Source organism: Lissotriton vulgaris, chromosome 12, assembly GCF_964263255.1.
Source record: "Lissotriton vulgaris chromosome 12, aLisVul1.2, whole genome shotgun sequence".
Taxonomy (NCBI): Eukaryota; Metazoa; Chordata; class Amphibia; order Caudata; family Salamandridae; genus Lissotriton; species Lissotriton vulgaris.
Window position 1 is genome coordinate 723926177 of NC_141700.1, and position 13319 is coordinate 723939495.

Sequence of the window (13319 nt, forward strand, 5' to 3'; positions counted from 1 at the left end):
GACCCACGCTTGTGATGACACGGCTCATAAGGGGAACAAGGGACCATTCTTTGGGACAGATTTTAAAACTTGGCTACCAGACGTGCCTTATATTTAAGCCGTGGCATTGTTACTTAGTTCATGAGTGGCCAGACCTCACTACGTTGGTTGCTCAGTACATCTCAAACTCTTTAAAATTAATAAAAGCACAAAAAAAATATAGCGGACAGTGGCTTCTAGGTGCGCCTAGCAATGTATAAGCAGCAGGTTTGTTCCTCTTTTATCCATATCAAATAGATCCGCATTTATTTTTAAATAAATGAGTGATTGGTAAATTTAATTAGTGTTTTACCTAGCAGATTTCAATTTTAAGTGTAAAAGCATAAGTTCATGACCTCGACGTGATTTGAACACGCAACCTTCTGATCTGGAGTCAGACGCGCTACCGTTGCGCCACGTAGTCAGCTGTGTTGCGAGCTTCAGGATGTTTTTTTAACATAAGTAATAATGGATGGCAGGGGTGAAATGTGTTTGATTATGATATTTTGCTTTTGAAAAATGAAGCAAGCAGGTACTCTATTAAAGTCACCCAGGTAAATGTTGCTACGATCATAAATTGTATCATTACATAATTTCTATAGTCGTGAAGGGCACTTTCCTGATAGATAGGTAATTCAACTGTGTTTAGGGCACTTCTGCCTTTTCGTGAGACGAATCAACTTGCTTTGCTGTTGGCGGTGCTCTATTCTGACACTGCCAAGGGGGACAGACTGAAAACACACGATTCTTCTCTCGGCGCGCGAGAGCAGACATTTGTCACGCCCGTCAGCCGAGATCCCATCAGCGCAGCTGACAGAGCTGCCCTCCTGGAGGGCACCGAGGCAGAGCGCCGCCCCCCGGACCGTCAGTGCCCGTAGCTTTGTTTTGGTGTCGCCCTGTTTCCCTGTCACTTGAGTAGCGGGAGTGTCACGCATGAGCCCCAGTGCAGGGGCGATTCTGGGGTAAATTGTGTCAATGGTCATCACTCAACTGCCCTTAAGCTGTGGCAGGCAATGCCGCCCCCCCCCCCATCAAAATATAAAACTTTGGCAGACATCTAGCTATCCCTGGCTTCACAGGTCCACACACAGCCTTAATGGCCCAGCTTTGCGGACAGACATGATGCACCTGCACTCTGATTCAGCGAGTGAACATTATATTCGATTTTCCATTTCATGCTGCCACACATTAATCCAGACTTTCTCGTGCCCCCCCCCACCCCTCCCCCCCCCCACTGTGCTTTGTTGCTTCTTTGCTGTATTAGGAGGCAGTGCTCACTGCATTACCTTTTCACTTTGAATAATGGTTGATATCTACTGGCATTATGAATTTTCGAATGTTGCTTCTCATTTCTTCCCAAGTTTGACAATTCATTTAACTCTGTTCTTATGGAGCGCCTAGAAACCTCCGTGAAGGCAGTCGCTGCGCGCTCGAGACACAAGTCCTGCTATGCTTCTCAATCCCATACAACTCTTTTCTATTGTATGTAGAGCATGGCTCCAGAAACATCACAAAGGTCCCTATTATTAGTGCATCAGGCCCAGTGGCACCCGGTCGTTGGGGTTAAAAAGCCCATGACACCCCCAATTACTGTTGTCATTTACTAGTTAACCAGAGGACATGGGTGCATTTCCTTTGCTTGTATTAGGGGCACCAGGTACCCTCACTGCACCAGTGGCCAAGATCTCCATAGCGAGGGATTGCCCTAATGTGCAAGTCAGGGGAGAAAGAGCTACAAGGAGCGGTGTTTAAATAGATGATATCAACATTTATAAAAAACATATTTAGATGGTTACGGTTATGGCAACAGAAAATCACTGGCATAATGAACCAGCCACTACACACATTGTTATTCTACTCAACGGATTTTGAGGCATTTTGGAAAATTTAACATGTTTTACACATGTTTGGGAGCTTGCGCCGTCCCCACCCCCACTGCAAACCACCACGAAATACCATGAGCTATCAAGTGCAAAGCACAAATCAATAACATTTTGTCAAAATGGAAACAATCAGATTGTCACATTTTTTCTCAAAACCAAAGCCATCCACAGCTGCTAATGAAAGCAGCAGTAAAGAAACTAAGAAAGCAGGATGATGCAAACATAGGAAAGATACCCTGTTCGATGTCTAGGTCTTATAAATAACCATGCAGCCAAGACAGCCTGAAAGCACTTCGAAGGAGAACAGATGAGGCAACGAGAGACGAGAGATGAAAACCAGCTCGAAAGACAGGGACGAGGCTGCAGAATCGGATGAATTAAAGGCCAATTTCAACTTGCTCTGTGAAAGTCTTGGTGGACACCCCAGGGGGGCATGGAGGGGATAACGTGGGATCTCTCTTCCCTAGTGTAGGCTGCCTGGGCTTGTAATACATATTCTGTGAGTGACCCCGGAGGCGGCCATGTTCTTTGTGCAGAATGTGGTCGCCAGCCCTGGTGATGTCTACAGAGGCCTGGTGGGTCTTAAGCTCCAGGGCAGTGTTTGTTTCTCTTCACCAGTCTTCAGACATCTCTCCACTGGGTTCTGCACTGCTACAGAGTGGTCAAGGGGCGCCAAGGCACGCGGTACCACCACCAGTCCTGGTCTTTAGCCAGCGGCACTTTGAATGTTAAGACTTCTTGGCACCTGGTTTTAATGGGAACAATGAAAGTACAAGGCCCAGAATGAAACATAGGGTTCTCTAGAAAGCCTCAGGTGGCTGAAGGTGTGGCAGGGGGTGGGGACACCGGGACACTGCGCAATAATCTTTCTGTCCCTCACATTCAACTTTCTCTCCACCCACAGCAAAGATTCCATGTGCATTTTTCTCACATTATTCTTGTTACACCTCAGAGCCCTCAAGTGTCCCAGGTCCATCAGGAGTAGTATCTCTTCCAGTCTACTGTGTTTCTCTGTGTTCTGGGACTTGTGTTCCTGTTTGCCACATCATAAATCCAGGCCACGAGTCCTAGGATTAAAAAAACACAAGCCTGGGTTGGAGGAGCGATTCATCCCTGGACCTGGGAAGCAGAGTGCTCCACACGTTCATTAGGGCTGAAAGAGAAGGGGGTCCCTTTCCCTGACATGTCATGGCTCCACTAGTCACACACTCTGTCTCTGGGCTTCTGTGCTATATTGGCTCAGATACAGTCACGTGACCCTGCTCCTGCCCTAGTGCACCTGTCAATGCTGGTTTCTTAAATAAAATCAATTAGAAAGATCTTTCTTTGAGAGTGAAGATTCTATTAATCTGAATAACACAACGAGCTAATAAACAAGCAATGTCTCACACTTGAACTCTAAGCACAGACAGATATATCAATTTCAAGCAATGGAAATGTACCAACAGTTTGGGTCTCAAGCTATGAAGACAGTGGTTCATTCAGGAAGCATATAACAGCTCCCTCCTCGTGCTGCTGATAGCCTGGGACAAAGTGAGGAAATCAAAACAGGGAACATTAAATGAATATCTGTGGAGAGAGTTAGTACAACATCCGTCCTCAGCAGCAGCCAAGTTCCTATTTTTTTGTAATTTTTGTAATTTTTGTAATTTGTGGTGGTATTTGTAGAGCGCAATGGTCGCTTCGGAAGGAGCATCTTGGCGCTGATTTCTTGGTAGGAGATCCTACTGGACAGCCGGATGAACACGGGACTAGAGCAGCTCTGGGATACCCCAGTAAATCATATAACATTCAAAAAATTGGTCAAGAAATCGATCAAACAGCTATCATGGGTCCAAGATAAGGCAGCCCTCTCCAAAAGAACACATGGTTGGATGACCCTAAACTCGTATACTACTAAGGCACCACAGAGCTACTTTGGCGAGGGATACTCCAAATCCGTCAAAATGTGCTTCTTAAAGCACAGGCTGGGCCTGCTACCCTGTACTCAAAATCTCCCACCCTGGATTAAAATAAAAGCTGTTCCCCTTTGTCGGCTATGTGGCTTGGGGCAAGAGGACATGCTGCACTTGATATGCTCTTGCGAGAAATTACGCGACAAACAGAAACACTTGTTGAAACACCACTTCAATCGGCAAGGAATCCGCACACGAAGGGAGGCAGTTCTGGCTTGCTTTTCTACCCATGATTCTCGCTTGAGCTGTAGCTTCATAAAATGTATGAAGGCAGTGGAAAAAAAGATACCAGAAATTAATCTATAACAGTCCCTGTACTATTGACCTAATATCGCTTTGTCGAATGACATTGTTGACTCCATGAGCTTATGAGGACATCGGGAAAGTAGAAATACCTTACAAACATTAAGTCGTGCAGCTGAGAATACTAGCAGAACTGCGAATTCTTGTCTCTGCAGGTTCATCCTTGAGAAACATTGACAATGAGAACTTCGTATCTCACTCCCTTCCTTCTTATGCCATCAGTAGCTGAGCTCTGCAAAAATCCCATTTTAAGTGTCATCTGCTGACGGCCATGTATATGCTAATGCTGCAACAATGCGCTCACATGGTCAATACAAGATGGAGTTGGTTTAGTTTCATAATGTTATGTTATGTTAAATGGGCTTATATAGCGCATGGCTGCCCCAGCAACGGGGCGTCCCAGCGCTTGCGGACAACCAGACAGAAAGAGGGATAGAGCACAGAAAGCGGCCTAGGAATTGAACCCCTGAGTAGAGGCAAACAGCCAGGTTTTGATAAGTCTCCTCAAGTGCCAGTGGGTATGAGTGGCGCGTGCCTCAATGGGGATAGAATTCCAGAGAGCCAGGGCGAGGGACCTAAAGGAACGGCCACCTGCTCTGCTCTTGCGTACTCTGATGGTCCGGGCGAGATGGAGATCGGCAGAACGTAGGGTACGGGTGGGAACATAAAGTGTGCAGAGATCCTGTAGTATATAAGGGCCCTGGCCGTGTAGGAATTTGTGGGTGAGGCAGAGGGTCTTAAATTCAATTCTCTGTTTCACTGGTAGCCAATGAAGCCGGCGAAGAAGGTGAGAAATGTGGCAATGTTTGGGGAGGGCAAAGAGAGTCCGAGCCGCGGCATTCTGGCTCTCTGGAGTCTCTTGACCACTGACTTGTTGGCCCCCAACAGGAGACCATTGCAGTAGTCAAGGTGGGAGAGAACCAGGGACTGGACTATAACTTGGCGGGTGGGTGGCTCAAAGAAGCCCAGAATAGGTTTAATACAGCGCAGGCGCCCAAAGCAAGTGCCTGCAACCTTCTTAGCATGGAGCTCAAAGGACAGAGACTTATCCATTAAAACGCCCAAGTTCTTAACAGCCTCCTTAGGAATGGGGGGAGGGCCCATCGAAGGGGGCCACCACTGATGGTCCCACTTCTGATAGTCACCTCCCAGCCAAAGTAGCTCTGTTTTAGAGGAGTTGAGCTGTAGATAATTCACCGCCATCCAGTTAGAGATGGCCAGGATGTCGTCCTGAAGTTTAGCCTGGTCAGACGTGGTATCCTTGGGAAAAGTGAAGATAAGTTGCGTGTCGTCTGTGTAAGATATTATTTTGATCTTTCGTTCCCTGGCCAGAAGGGCCAGTGGGCGGACGTACACGTTAAACAATGTGGGGCTAAGGGCCGATCCCTGGGGGACGCCGCATTCCAAGGAGATCCTGCTGGATGAGTATGGTGGGGCGTGGATCTGGAAGGAACGTTCAGATAGAAAGGACGCGAACCAAGCCAGGGCCCCGTCTTTGACCCCGATCTCCCCGAGACGCTTAAGCAGCATCTTGTGAGAGACCGTGTCAAACGCCGCACTCAAATCCAGCAGGACCAGGGCAGATCTGTTTCCTAGATCTTGTGCGGCCCTTAGATGTTCCGAGACAGACATAGGAGCTGACTCCGTGCTGTGATTAGCCCGGAAGCCATTTTGGGAATCGTCCGGGATACTATTGGATACCAGGTGGTCAGTCAGGATGGCATTCACATGAGCTTCCATAATCTTGGCCAAATAGGGTAGGAGGGAAATAGGTCTGAAGTTTTCAGGGCGCAAAGGGTCAAGAGAAGGCTTCTTCAGCAGGGGAAACAACTTTAGCATGCTTCCAGGACCTGGGAATAGTGGAGGACTGAAGAGATCTATTAATCAGAGCCAGTCCTTCTTTCAAAATGGATTCCTTGAGGAGCCGGAAGATGTTAGGTTTAACAGGATCATCGGGAGATCCAGACTTAACCTTAGTGGCAAGGGAATCAAGATTTTTATGAGAGATAGGAGGGAGAGTATGTAAAGGGACGAAGGAAACAAGAGGAAGGGTCGCTAAGTTGGGGGTGGGGAGGGACTTTCTCATTTCCAGCGAGCTATAAATCTCCTGAATTTTATTGGTAAAGAAAGTAACCAGGTCTTCCCACTGTGAGTTAGAGGCAATTAAGTTGCTGGTTCCCTCAGGGGTTTTAGTCAAATCTTTTATCAAAGAAAAGATGATTTTGGAAGGGTTTTGACTGGAATTAATCAAATCTGAGTAGAATGCTGTCTTAGTTTCTCGAATATGTTTGTGGTAGGCTTTGGTGGCAGACCTGTAACTATTCTTTGCTGAGATGTCATAGGAGCGCCTCCAAGCGCGTTCAAGAATCTTGCAGCGTTTTTTTTCTATGGCTAGCGTCTCAGTGTACCAGGGGTGAGACTGCACCCGCTTCGGCCGGGACATTTTATTGGGGATCTGGAGGTCTAGGGAGCTATTAATCCCACCCCTAAAGGCTTTGTCAGCTTCCTCCAGGTGGTTAGACCATATCGGGCGGGAGAGTAAAGAAGGTTGGACTCTAGGTTGGGGGCATCCAGTTTGTGCCAAGGGCGTCTCCAGAGGGGGGGGGGAGATTCTGATGGGCAGTATTCGGGACATTAATAGATATGTGGATAAGAAAATGATCCGTCCAGGTAAGGGGGAGGGGAGCATACGCTTTAATTCCCTCAATGTTTGAAAATACCGGGTCGAGCAAGTGGCCCGCTGAGTGGGAGGGACCTTTAACCAGCTGGGATAGCTGACTGGCTTCTAGATCTCTAAGGAAGCTAGAAATGTCCTGGGAGTCAAGTCGCTCTAAGTGTAAATTAAGGTCCCCTAATATACTGAAGTTGGGCGTCTTTATAGCCAAGGAGGAGGTGATCTGAGGTCGGGCTTCCTGGAAGACCCTTCCGGATCCCGGAGGGCGATAAATGAGGAGCCCTGTAAGAGTAAAATTGTCTGAGATCCTAATCTTAAATTGCGCACATTCGCAGTCTGGTACTGTCACAGGAGACAGTACACAGGCAAATGCAGATTTGGCTATCACAGCTAACCCGCCGCCCCTACCTTTAGACCTATTCTGGGTATACATAGAGTAACCCAGCGGAAGGGCCAAGGCGGGGATGGTGGTCGCATCATTGGTGAGCCATGTCTCCGTAAGGAGAAGAATGTCCGGGGATCTGTCTAGAAGTAACTGAAAAACATCCTCGTGGTGTCTTACAAGAGACCTGTAGTTCAGGCTCTAGACATTTAAGCTTGTGGGTTTAGAAGACTCTAGAGTGGTAGATAAGTCCTCTGTGGTTCTAAAGCCACATTTATTGTATCTATAGCCGTGGTGTCTGGGCGCCAGAAATGAGGGGCGCAAGGGGCCTGAGCATGGAGAGTAACCAGGTCCTTCCGAGAATATTGGAGCCTATGGTGGTGGACCGGGGCGAGACCGGAAGAGAACACTGTAATGTTACTCCTTTCAATAATCTCACTGACTCTGGTTGCTTGTAACACCTTGGGTTTATTGGCAATTATTACAGGCTTTACTTGAAGAGCGCCGGCCGGCGCTGCCGTCTCTCCCGGTCTCAGGCGCGCTATGCGATGCGCGCGCATCACATCCAAGATGGCCGCCGCACGTCACGTCCTACGTGACGTGCATAGACTAGTGCGCTCACTACATATCTCCCCTTTTTTCCCAAACATTGAAGAGTCACTTACAGTTCATTGTCCAACTCGAAATCTCGAAATCTGGAGGGCCTTACCACCGGCCTTCCACTCCTGGTCATCCTGATGCGATTCTCCGGGGCCCCTTGGCTCTGCGTCTCAGTGCTTTCAACTTCCTCCTTCGCAACCGCGCCGTCGTCCACTCTTCTCCTTAGCAAGTCCATGTTGGTTCCTTGGGTTCTGCTCGCTCTTCCTTCATCCTCTCGTACACTTCTATCACTTACTCCATCTTGCTGCTCACCTACACATTGTTCCATCTCTGCATTCGAATCCTCTATGTCCTCCCCTTCAGTTCCGGTTTGCTCCCATCGCAAGATCTTGTTACACCTGACCATGCGGTCTTGGGACCACACGTTCCTGTCACTCAACAGGGCCGCTCGGTCATACACCTCCTTAACTTGCATGGGTTTGCTATATTTGCTGTCTCCTTTCTTCTGTAGGGTGGCTAACTTTACTCTTACCCACTCGCCTTTCTCCAGACCGGTTCCTCTCACATTTCTCCATTTGTTGTAATGGTTGATATAGACGGTCTGTGCTCTTTCTAGGTTGGCCCGTACCACCGCAGGGGACCATTCGCTGGTAATGACCTTCTCCTTCCAAATCCTATTGTCGTGCGTGAAAGGCTCACGCCCTCTCAAGATCTGAAATGGGCTGTATCCTGTGCCAGTGGGAGTGATCCTGTAGGCCCACACCATATTCTCTAGTGCTTTCTCCCAGTCTTTGTCGCTGGAGATCGCGGCTTGTATGGCTCCCATCACCACCCAATTAAATCGCTCCACCAAGCCATTTCCTGCTGGATGGTAGATCGCCGTGTGTTTGATGGTGATGCCGTTCCTTTGCATAAATTTGCTCCATTTTTCCGACGTGAACTGGGGGCCATTGACACTCAGAATGGATTTGGGGATCCCTTCTCTTATTAAGGTCTCTGACAGAAACTTCAAAATATTCTCAGTGTCCATGGTCTCACCCACCCTTATCTCCGGCCATTTGGAGTATCGATCCATGAGGACACATACATACTTCTGCGTGCCCTGGTCATCTAGGACAGGTCCCAAAATGTCTATAGATAGTTCTTCCCACGGGTTCTGTGGGGGGACAAACTTTCCTAACGCTAGGCGTAGTGGTTTGAGTGTCTTGTCAGCTCCCTGGCACTGTGGGCACTCTCTGACGTGCCTTTCTGCCCTTATGTCCAGGCCTGGCCACCAGTAGTTTTGTTTGGCCCTTAATTTCAGTTTCCCTATGCCTAAGTGGCCCTCATGTAGCATGCCCAATAGCTTAGTGATGAGGTTACTGGGGGGGATCACCTTGTCTCCTCTGTAAGTGAACACACCCTTGTCTCCTACCGACAATTCTTCCCTTACTTCATAGTATGGTTTCATATTTTCGCTCACGTGTCTTTTGTCTGGCCAGCCCTTGACGACGTGCATCTTCACTTCCTTCATAATGCTGTCCTCCTCGTATGCCTCTGTCCACTCCTGGTGGCTGATTAGTTTCTCCTGGTCTTCTACGAGAGCTACCAATTCCCCTTTGCCTGCAGGGTCTTCCTCCCGTGGCTCCATTGCCGCTGCTCTGCTCAGGTAGTCGGCCACTCGGTTCCGATTTCCGGGGATGTATTCCACATCGTACCTGAACTCAAGTAATTTCAGAGTCATTTTGGATATCCTGGGAGTGGCATTGGCATGTCCACTCGATGTTAACACTTTTACCAATGGCTTATGATCTGTCTTGAGTAGGAATCGGGTCCCCCAAAGGAATTGCCGGAATCTCGTCATGGCCCATACCACCGCCAGCATCTCCTTTTCAATCACGCTGTATTTTTTCTCGGTATCTGTCAATGCCCGGGATGCAAAGCAGATCGTCTCCATTTCTCCTCGTCCACGATCCTGCATGAGTACTGCGCCCAGGCCCTTGTCACTGGCGTTAGTCGTGAGCACTGTGGCGCCCTGTGGGTCATATCCTTTGAGTGGTACAGCTCCCGTGACATCCTTCTTGATTGTCTCGAACTCAGTTTGAGTTTCTGGTGTCCACTGGAAAGAGGTGCTCTCCCTGGTCAGCATCCTCATATGATGAGTCTTCGAGGCAAAGTGCACCACAAATTTGCTGTAGTACTCCGCCATCCCCAAAAACGATCTGACCTCTTCCTTGTTCTTGGGTTCTTGGGGGGCGGCGCTTCTGCGATTGCTTTTACATTTTCTGCCTTAGGTGTGATGCCCTGCACTCCTATCTCGTGGCCCAGATATGTTACTGACTCCAGGCCCAATCGACACTTTGACCACTCTGCCGTGAGGCCTTTGCTTTCCAAGGTGTCTAACACCCTTCCGAGTTTCTGATCGTCCAGTTTGTCACGCCCCATTACCAGAATGTCGTCCTGGAAATATTGGACGCCTGTTATGTTTCTGAACAGCTGGTGCATCAGTTTCTGAAACACTGCGGCTGCCGAGGCCAGCCCAAACGGCATGCGGCAGAACTGGTAGCACCCAAATGGGGTGATGAAGGATGTGAGTTTTTTGCTGTCTGGATGCAGTACTATTTGGTGGTAGGCAGAGGTCAAGTCAATTGTGGAGTACCACCTTATCCCCCTGGTTTTTGCCAGCATTTCCTCGATCCCTGGAAGGGGAAATTTCTCTACGACAATGTTCTTGTTCAGTTCTCTCAAGTCCACACAAAGCCTGACCTTCCCGTTGGGTTTCATGACTACCACCAATGGTGCGAGCCACTCGGCGCAGGTGATTGGTTCGATAATCCCTTTTCTCTCCAAATCCTGGAGTTCTGTGTGGACTGCCTCTCTTACTGCTATGGGTACGTTCCTTACTTTGTGAGCCATGGGGATGGCGCCTTCCTTGAGTACGATCTTGTGTTGGAATTTCTCCATTTTTCCTACTGTGCCCCCAAACACGTTTGGGTGGTCCTCCTTCCATTTATTCAGATTGGGCCACACTTCCGGTTCCGTGAGTAGTATTTGTTCCTTCCCTCCTGGGTCTAATTTGATTCCTAGATCGCCCTGGTCTAGCCATCCCAAGATGGAGGGTCCCCTCTCTGCTATGTATAGCTTGCAGGACGCTGAACGGCCTCTGAATTCAAACTTCAGGCGTCGGAATCCCACCATTGGGATGCGATCGCCGTTGTATGTGACTGGTCGAATGTCTAGTTTCTCCAACTCTGGGCCTAGCTTCGGTCTGAACGTGTCGTCCCACACGGCTCGTTGGACTATTGTGTAGGGGGAGCCTGTGTCCGCCACAACGCTGATGGTTATTCCGCCCATTGTCATTTCCAGTATGGGTTTGGTTGTCCTTTTTCCTTCCATGCATAATATCTGGTCATATATGCATAGGACGGTGACCACATCTTCCTCTGCGGCCCCATCCTGATCTTCTTCATCTTGGTCAATACATTTTACCACACCTTTGGATAACTTCTTCCGGCACACTTTCTCGTAGTGACCTATGATGCCACAGTGCAGGCACTTGGCCCGGAACGCCGGACATCTTCTGTCGTGTGCCTCGTGGGACCAACTCCCACACCTATAGCACGTTTTCTTGTTGTCGCCACTCGCTTGTTTCCCTTGTGGTCCGGTCTTGTCCTGCCATCTGTTGGTTCCTTTGGGTACTGGGTTCTTGTATCTCTGGTCTCTGCGATGTTCCTCCTCCTGTATCCTGTTCACCATGGTTGGGGTTGCCATGTCTTTCTTGGTCGCGTTGGCGCATCTCCGTGCGAGTTCTGCTCTTTTGACGATGACCATTACGTCCTTGAGTGTGGTGTCCCCACTTGCCCATAACTTGTCCTGCACGTTCGTGCTAGTAGTGTGCATTACTATCTGATCCTTGATAAACTCCTCCTCCCAAAGTGCATTCCTGCACGTGGTCGCTAGCTTCCTCAAGGCCGCAACGTATTCTTCTATGGACTCTCCCGTCCGCTGTTTCCTCTGCTGGAAATTGAATCTGTCGACTGACACGCAGACCGTGGGTCGATAATGTTCATCCAGGTCTTCGACGGTGTGGGCATACATGTCAACGTCGGTACTTTCTCTCTGTTTGGGCACCAGGCTCTTGTAAATCCTGAGTCCCTCCGGACCCAAGTTGAGTAACAGTATGCGTTTCTTCCTTTGTGCGGTGAATTTTTCCTCATTCTCATCCTCCAGGACCCCTATGAAGTTGTCGATATATTCCTTCCAGTCCTCCCACTTCATCAGTGGGTCACCTGGTTTCGGTAGGAATTGTACTGGTGCAATTGCGTACCCTGCTGGTGTGCTCATTTTCACTTCTTTGGTTACGGTTGTTTTGTCTTCTTTGCTGGTGGGACTACCTGGGGTGCTGTCCTTTACTGTTGTGCTGGTTTGCGCCTGGGGACTCTTAGTGCTAGTCCACACACCCTCCTCTTTGGTAGCCAGCTCTGTTCCTCCCTGACGCGATCACTTGGGAATTTGCGCGCTCAATTTGGCTGATTTGGGGTGTCTGCGCCACCTTCCTGACCTCTTTGCCGCCTGTGTGGGTAGCTGTGGCTCTGCCACGCTCTTCAAGTTTTTTTTTTTTTGCCGTACCTTCTGTGAGTCCTGCCGTGTCCCTTGTTCTGTTCGGAGTAGCTGGGCTGCGCAGGGTAGATCTCTGCCAAGATCTGGGTGGACTGGGGTGCTGCCCTCTCTTCAGCAGTCCACGTGGAGGGTCCGTTTTTTCTAGTGTGGTCTTGCTGGGCACCTCCAGACCTCGTCGCCACTGTAATGTTACTCCTTTCAATAATCTCACTGACTCTGGTTGCTTGTAACACCTTGGGTTTATTGGCAATTATTACAGGCTTTACTTGAAGAGCGCCGGCCGGCGCTGCCGTCTCTCCCGGTCTCAGGCGCGCTATGCGATGCGCGCGCATCGCATCCAAGATGGCCGCCGCACGTCACGTCCTACGTGACGTGCATAGACTAGTGCGCTCACTACAAACACACATGACAATGAGGTAAAATAGGCCATTTAAAATATATACACAGTTTAAAAGAAATATCACTCAAACTTCTCTAATCAAGTCCCAGGAGTAAATACAGAGCAGTTATCGCACCACAGCACGCTAGCGCCTTACTGTGCTGGTGCGTCCGCTGCACAGGTGAGCTGGCATGTCAGTTATGAGGGCGCCGGCCCCGCCTCAGGCGGTAGTACGTCACCCCCTAGGGGCCGGGTCAGGTCTGTGAACGCCCTCCACACAAGCGGCACAAGCCGTGGTGGACCGGGGCGAGACCGGAAGAGAACACACAAGAAAATGAGGTAAAATAGGCAGTTTAAAATATATACACAGTTTAAAAGAAATAACACTTGAACTTCTCTAATCAAGTCCCAGGAGTAAATACAGAGCAGTTATCGCACCACCGCACGCTAGCGCCTTACTGTGCTGGCGCGTCCGCCAGCACAGTAAGGCGCCTGCTCACAATTTCCTCCTCTTGGCACCACGCGC

At 49.2% G+C, this 13319-nt stretch overlaps 1 non-coding gene across 1 annotated transcript; it reads right to left on the bottom strand.

Moving 5' to 3' along the window:
- Nucleotides 1-370: 370 nt before the first annotated feature.
- TRNAW-CCA (transfer RNA tryptophan (anticodon CCA)) lies at nucleotides 371-442 on the bottom strand. The gene has a single exon. It is a non-coding gene; the product is annotated as a tRNA-Trp (tRNA).
- Nucleotides 443-13319: the final 12877 nt, after the last annotated feature.